This window comes from Pogona vitticeps, chromosome 2 (genome assembly GCF_051106095.1).
Source record: "Pogona vitticeps strain Pit_001003342236 chromosome 2, PviZW2.1, whole genome shotgun sequence".
NCBI lineage: Eukaryota > Metazoa > Chordata > Lepidosauria > Squamata > Agamidae > Pogona > Pogona vitticeps.
This window is the reverse complement of record NC_135784.1, coordinates 312,074,320-312,081,927: the sequence shown is the minus strand read 5'-3', so window position 1 is coordinate 312,081,927 and position 7,608 is coordinate 312,074,320. Positions and strand designations below refer to the sequence as shown.

Genomic DNA, 7,608 nt, shown 5'->3' with positions numbered 1-7,608 from the left:
TGTCAATTGTTGTCCAGTCGTGTTCGACTCTAGGGGGCGGTGCTCATCCCCGTTTTCAAGCCATAGAGCCAGCGTTTTGTCCAAAGACAATCTTCCGTGGTCACGTGGCCAGTGCGACTTAGACACGGAACACTGTTACCTTCCCACCGAGGTGGTCCCTATTTATCTACTTGCATTTGCATGCTTTCGAACCGCTAGGTTGGCGGGAGCTGGACAAGCGACGGGCGCTCACTCCGTCACGTGGATTCGATCTTACGACTGCTTGGTCTTCTGACCCTGCAGCACAGGCTTCTGCGGTTTAGCCCACAGCGCCACCACGTCCCCTTAGAGATCCCAAAGCTCTTCATGAATTCTGCAAGGGTTTTTGTTCAGATGATGGAGAAGGAGGGCTGGCTGATGGGTCTGTGCGCAAACAGGCAGATCTGGACCGGCTAAAAACCCAGCGGGCTCCCATTCGTGAGGAGCGGCAGGCGGCGATGCCTTCGCAGGCGGACTGCACAGACAGGTCACAAGGAGACAGCAGAAGGAACCACGCGGACACCCTCCCCCGGATCCCAGCTGGGCCCAGTCTCCCCACTGAGGGGCTGGCTGCAAATGACCCCAGTCCCATCCTTGAGCATCCTAGGGACGACCAAGGTTTTCAAGCCCCAACGGGTTTTTTTCCGCCCTCCGCTCCTGACGCAGAAACTGTCTGGGAGCAAGAGGAAGCCACAACCGCCCCTCCTTCTGCAGGAAAAGGAAGCTCTCCCGTGCTCCGCAGCCCAGCTGTCTCCGACTGCTTATCTTATCACTTTGGGACAAGGGGCTTCTCCATAGGGGACCCGTTCTCTCCTTGCCCAGGCCCCTCCTCAGATCAGGGAGGTGACCCCAGTGGAACTGGAGGAAAGCGTGTTCTCTAAACGGCCAACCCAACGTGGCCACCTGAGACGGCCGTTTGGAGAGGTGAGGTTTTAAAATGGATCTGGACATCTTCACTGCCTCGTCCGGCCCTCTCTTCCCTCAGCTTAGCTTCACAGGAAAGCCCTCTGCGCTGGCTGAACCCCAGCAAGGCTCTTTCTGGCTGTCCTTGTGGACTCCAAGACCCCGTTCCACTGGGATGGGGGGTGGGGGGGCAGTCCTTGCAGCTTTGGAGAAGAAGTTACTTTCCCAAGCTGGAGGCTGAACCCTAAAACAAACGTTGCATTGGCCTCTGCTCCCCTCCCCCTCTCCCCAAAAGCTCTGCCCCCTTCATAAAGGTCTCTTTTTCCAGCCCCACAAGAGGGGCCGCCACCCCATGCCTTCTTCATGTGGCAACACCCCAACGAACCTGGCCAAAGCTGGATCTCGATGCCAAGTGCTCCTGGCACATTGGATCGCTTATTTATTCACTCCCCTGTTCCAAGGGCTCAGGGAAGGCCATAAAATGCAAGGGGACAATATAAAACCTCATTAAAACTGAATTTTACTCCAACACTGAAAATCCACATTTTTTAAAAGCCCAAGCCTCCGGCATTTTCCAACACCAGGGCTCACAAAAAAAAATTTAAAAAAATCCAGCCACAGGGAGCCCATTCTGAATGCCACAACACAGCCCTAAACCGCAAACCCACCAATTATGCAAGAATGTCCCCGAGCGCATGCGGGAGGCCTGGTTGCCAGACCTGAGCAACGGCACTGAGGTTGCACAGATGCCAGGACAGAAGCGAACTCTCACGAGATGGGCTTTGGCCCTTGGATTCTGGACCCACGGCCTTCTAGAAGCGTCCTTTTCCAAGCTGAGCTTCCGCCTTTCCCTCCCGCCTGGGGAGCAACCCGAAAGGCCGAATTCTACAAGGGGAACCTGCCCAAATGCAACAGTGACGGGACTCCGGTTGGATCTTAAAGGTCTGATACCCTTTAGAGAGGTGGTTCTCATGCTCTTGAGACTGATCCAAGCACAGGGCTTGAGGACTTGATCCAGCCCCCTGACCTCAGGTGGCTTCATTGGCCGAGAGTGCCTTTTCAGTTGGTTCAACAGCTATGGCTGTCTCTCACCAACAACAGACCAGTCACAGCGGTTCATGGTTCAGTTAGACTACTGCTGGGTGTTATGCATGGAGCCGCCCTTGACGACAACCTGGAGCCTCAGTTAGTGCAGAAGCAGATAGCCAGAATTGTTAAGTGGGATCATATTACCACCCATTGGCGCTGGAGCTGCTGCAGCTGCCAGGCCCGACTTGAAGGACATACGTTGAAAGCTTGGATCCAAATATCTGCAAGAGAACCTCTCACTACATGAGTTCAGCCCTGGCTCAAAACCCCCGGAAAGGCGTTGCTCTCCAAGCCATCTTGGGCGCCCTATACATTATCAAGGGAGAAAGCTTTGAGTTGTGACACCTTCCGCGAGAGTGATTGGAAGTCAACATTGGCACGATGTTGGCACCAGCTCAAAACTCTTGGTTGGGTAAGATATTCTACAGTTGCCTTATTTGGCCTGTTTTCTTCTATTTTTAATCTCTTCCCCTGTTTCCCTGAAACTAAGACAGGGTCTTATATTAATTTTTGCTCCAAAAAAACACATTAGGGCTTATTTTTAGGGGATGTTTTCTCTTTTTCATGTGCAACCATCTACATTGATTCAAGTACCATCCTGTCTTCTTCTGGTTGCTGCACAAGGGTGGAGGGTGGGGTTTCACTTAACTGGGGTTTATTTTTTGGGGGGGTAGGGCTTACATGATGAGTGTCCTGAAAAACCATACTAGGGCTTATTTTCACGTTAGGTCTTATTTTAGGGGAAACAGGGTAGAAAGAACAACACCATACCATCATTCGTGGTCTGCCATGTGATTTTGTGCCACTGCCATGGGCCCACTGTCTTTCGACCACATCGGTTCGGGGAGTGAGAAAAAGACCTTGGTGCCATGTACGGGAGTTCAGCACCTCCTTCTGGGCAGACCATTGATTTGGGACCCATCTGAGATCTGGCAGAAATTCAGAGCACAGTAAATCTGGAACCAAGGGAGCCTCCTTTCTTCATGGCTAAAGGATCTCAGGATATTGCAGGACGCTAAGAAGGGCAGGCCACCCCTTTGGGCCCTCTTTCCAAAGCAGAGGGTGCACAACACTCCAAATAAGGTCACCCTCCGGCCCCTCTTTTCATACCTCCAGCCCACCTTCCAACTCCTGAGGTCGTCTCTTCCATGCTTAGACAGCTCTCACTCTTGGGCCCTTCTCCTCACCTTTCTCCAAAAACCCGTCTCCTTGTTGTGCCTGCCTGTGGCGTCCTGCCCTGCCCTCTGCGGTGCGTCAGGGAACGAAGGAAGCTCCGCGTCCCATGGGTCAAGATATCTGGAGGCGGCTCCCAGGTCTTCCTTAGCCCTTGACCCCCACGTCTTGCAGGCTCCCCATTCTCCTACCAAGTGGCCAAGTTGGATGAGGGCCAGTCAAGGCAAAAGCAAACGAGGAACAATACAAGTCGCCGAGCCAATCCACCCACTTAAGCTGGCTGCCTGGGGGATCTGGGGGGTTTTCCTCCAAAAGAATAACATTTCTAAGCCAGAGATATGCCGAGGCATCCAAAAAGGAACCCTTCCACAGAGGGACCAGAGAGAGAGAGAAACCTGACAGTCCTCTCTCAGATGAATAAACATCTCATGAAGCACCTCCTAAACATCAATAATTAGGCTTAAATAATGGAAACGATAGGAGAACATATCAACTGATGATGTTACGCTCACAGCACACCCCATCCTGGAGACTCGGTCCAGTAAGAATAGCCATGCAAAAGGCCCCTTCAAAATCCAGTTAAACCCACAGAACCGAATGGGTCGCTATCCACCCCCACCTCCTCCTCTCCCCAAATATCTCTGCTGATCCAGAGACCAAGGCTGAGAGATCTCCCATCGTCTTCCCAAGGGCCCCCCCGAGCCCGGATGGGTCTCCAGGGGAAAGGGGGGGGTTCCCTTGGGGCACACAGGAATACTCCCCTTTCTGCTCCTCATGCTTCACAGGACCAACCCACGGTTGTGTTGGGAGACTGCGGGGAGGGAGGGAGGGAGGGAGGGAGGGTCAGCCGCTGAGCCCCCTGTGACTACGTCTCTTTTCTTTTGACCCACTGGTGGTGGTGGGAAATTACCGGCCACATTAGCCAAAGACTTCTAGAAGTTGTTCTCCAAAAACATGTAGCTTTCCCAAAATCTTATTTTACTAGAGCAGAACGAGAGAGAGACATTGGACTTTGACGTTCGGTGTGTAAGCCTGGAGTAACTCCTGTTTAGAGTAGAGCACCGAATAACACCGAGCGAGTCCAATTCCATGATTATACTATAGGAGCTCGACCAGAAAGAGGGTTGCCATAAATTTAGGAGCGCAGTTTCAGAACAAGGACGGTATTGCAATATGCAACTCATAGCATTTTAGTAACTGGGTTTTCGGGGGTGGGGGGAGTGGCGGGTCATGTATTCATGGTTGGACACAATCTCACAAGCGCCTGGCCTTAAAAAGCAGGGACAAAACGTTGAGCAAATCAACTGATAAAACTCTGGGCATTGTAAGAAGCTTTACTCCCAGTCCGGTGAGGAAAGCAGGAAACCCACAGGAAGGACCAAAAAGGCTGCCCGCTTGACAGGAACCCCCCCAACCCCGACCCCCGACCCCCCCCCTGCTGCCCCCTCTGAACTGGGCAGTCCGGCCACCCTTTGGACTCGGCGGCGGGGCCAGAGTCCGCCTCGTGGGGCGGCCGACCCCCGTGGACTCAGGGGGGGTCCCGGGCTTCTGAGTCAGCGGAGGGAGGATGACTCGCTCGCTCAGGCGCGCACGCGGGACGGCCCCGGGGAGAGCCCGGCCAGCGCCGCCGGAATGCGCCCGCCGGCCGGCCCTTCTGCAAGCCGGCCCTTGGGACGGTCCCCGTTCCCCCGGACGCGCGAGGGAGGGAGAGGCACGGGACCCGGTCCAGCCCCGGGGATGGCTCCACAAAGGGTGTGTGTGCGTGTGCGGGCGTGCATGCACGCATGCATGCACCCTTTGGCCAGGCCAGCGGCTGCCCGCGCCTGCAGGCTCCCTCCTTCGGTGCCCCTGGGGGGCAAGGCCAGGCAAGCGAGGGCGAGAGAGCGAGCGAGCCCCGGGGGCGACCCTTCCTTACCTTCAGGTCCTGCTGCTCTGCCTTCTGCTGCTGCGGCTGCGGCTGCGGCTTCTGCTCCCTCGGCTGTTCCCCATGGCCTCCGCGGCTGCCAGATCGCAAAAACTCTGGGAAGAACAAAAAAAGAGAGAAGGAGGGAGCCTGAGAGGGGAAGGAGGGGGCGATGCTGAAGGGCGGCTGAAGCCGGAGAGTCCAGAACACACCCACCACCCCACCTCCAGCCCCCCTCCCCAGCCGCCCCCAACCCGAGCCCCGCACGCACCGCCCGTAACCCGAGGCGCTGGCAGCTGCCGAACAGCCACCGCTCTGTTAACGAGCCCGAACGGCAGCCAAAGCGGCGCGCGGCCCCGGCCCGGCCCGGCCCGGCCCGGCTCCGCTCGGAGGAGAGGAAAGAGCCTCCCTCCCTCCCTCCCGCTCCCTCCCCAATCCCCCCCCCCACGTACACACACACACACACACCTCGCCCCCAGCCCCGGCTGCACGCTGGAGACATGCCTACAAAGAATGTCCCGAGCAAAGCGCTTATAAAAGCTCCGCATCTGGGGGAAGGGAGCGGGGAGGGGGAGACCGAGGTATATATGTGGAGGGGGGGGCTGGCTTTGATTTCAGGATGCAGAGATGAAGACCAAACATCTGGGCTCTCGGCTGCCGGGGGGGGGGTCTTTCCAGGGAGGGGGGCCCGGAAAGCCAGCGGACGAAGGAGCCCAAACGCTCCCGGGCGAGGCAGATGAGTCTGGGGGGAGCAGGAGCCCACTGAGGGGGTGATGCCATGATTTGAGCAAGCGCACCCTCCCCCCTCTTCTTGGAAGGGGAACTGGGGCGAGGGGGGAGGGGAAAGCACCCCAGATGGTCCAGGGGACTCTCCCCTCCCCGAAAGCAGATGACCCCCCAACTTTGAGAATTTGCACCTCTGCAAGAAGTACAGAGAGGGTGCTGGAGAAACAAGAGGGACCCCGAAAGACGCTCGCCCGTTCAAATGCAAATGCTCAAAACGTGCACATTGATGAAGTACGGAGGAGCATGCCTTGGGCAGAGAGGAAGCACTGCAAAGGGGTAAAGAAAAAACAGAGGCCCTCGGGTGCTGGAAGGAGACACGGACAGGCCACGAGGATGGGGAGGAAGCACAAGGGAGGCCATGAAACACCAATGTGTCTCTTGTGGGGTATGTGCGCGCACGCGTGTGTGTACCTGAGCTCCATGGACATGACTTTGCCAGCGAGCAAGGGTATTTATTCATGTATTTATTTAAAATATTTGCATCCCACCTTTCTCCTTAAAAAGGACCCCGAGGACAGATGAAAAAAGGTGCCATCCCGTGCTGGAGGCCAACTCCCAGATTCACCCAGCGAGCACGGTCAGCAGCCGGGCGGCCTGGAGGATCTTGGGCGCTGGAGTCCCAGCCGGTCAGGGGGGTCCCCCCCGCTGGCAGCACCGTGCTTCCAAAACCAAGTGGATCTGCTTCTTCATGGCCAGGAGGGGCCCTGCCAGATCAGAGGGGCCAGCCGGGGACTCCCCAGGGATTGCCACCCAGCTTCTGCCTCTTCCTTCCCCTCCTCATGGCTCTTCCTTCCCAGTGCCCACACTTCCTTGGGAGATTTACCTGCCTAGATATCCCCCCCCCCCCATCCGTATGCCGGGCAGAGCAAGGGAGGTCCCAGCAGCCAGACTTCGCTTTTAGACATACTAGTATGCTAAAGGAAGTTGCAAGGAGAGCAGCTCCATTTGTATCAATGGAACTTACAGAAGGGTTGACCCACCAAATAGTGACTCAATGGGCCTACTCTATGCTAAACAACAGGATTTCATTCAACAAGGCAGGCCTCGGAACGGAGCACACAGAAATTATACCACAAATCCTTTTAAGGAGAAAGGCGGGTAAACATACTTTAAATAAACTAAACAAAATCTGTGTAATGACCTGTGTCAGTGCCAATGTTTTCCTCCTTTTCTTTCTGAGTTACGGACTACCTGGGATTTTCTTTCTTTCCTTTCTTTTTTTTACAGCATTCGCACATTAGGTAGACAGTTCCATTGCGCTCTGTATTGTGGCCCCAATCACTCAGGGGCACCCCAGATCCCATCCGTGTGCTAGATGAAGTTCAGTTTCTGCCCCAATACATGTATCACGGGGAACTTCAACAAGAAACAAAACGAAGCCAAAGGAAGGAAGGAAGGAAGGAAGGAAGGAAGGAAGGAAGGAAGGAAGGAAGGAAGGAAGGAAGGACTGATGATGGATAGAAGGAAGGAAGGAAGGAAGGAAGGAAGGAAGGAAGGAAGGAAGGAAGGAAGGAAGGAAGCCAGAGGGAGGCCGCATGGCAATCATGTACACATGGCCTCAAGATCAAGAGACAGTGGTTGGTAGTAGACACACGTTGCACATTGTAGGAGTCAGAGCAGCATTCCACACCTAGGGATGACTTAAGGGGTCACCCATCTTTGGAGCCTTCTTCCAGCAATGAGGAGTCGAGTCGCTGGACTTGCTATCAAGTTGGACTTAAGTGACTTGACTCAGA

The 7,608-nt window shown here is 55.4% G+C and overlaps 1 protein-coding gene across 2 annotated transcripts in view; it reads right to left on the bottom strand.

Annotated features, from left to right (window-relative positions):
* Positions 1-5,455, bottom strand: part of IL11RA (interleukin 11 receptor subunit alpha) — a 55,734-nt gene extending 50,279 nt beyond the window's left edge. Inside the window, exons 1-2 of one of the 2 annotated variants that reach the window (XM_078384198.1) lie at positions 5,358-5,455; positions 5,099-5,202 (exon numbers count right to left, since the gene is read on the bottom strand). The gene's annotated coding sequence lies outside the window, so the exon portion shown is untranslated. The remainder of the gene's footprint in view (positions 1-5,098; positions 5,203-5,357) is intronic. The other variant, XM_072993034.2, reaches the window with a different exon arrangement.
* Between the last annotated feature and the right edge of the window lie 2,153 nt (positions 5,456-7,608).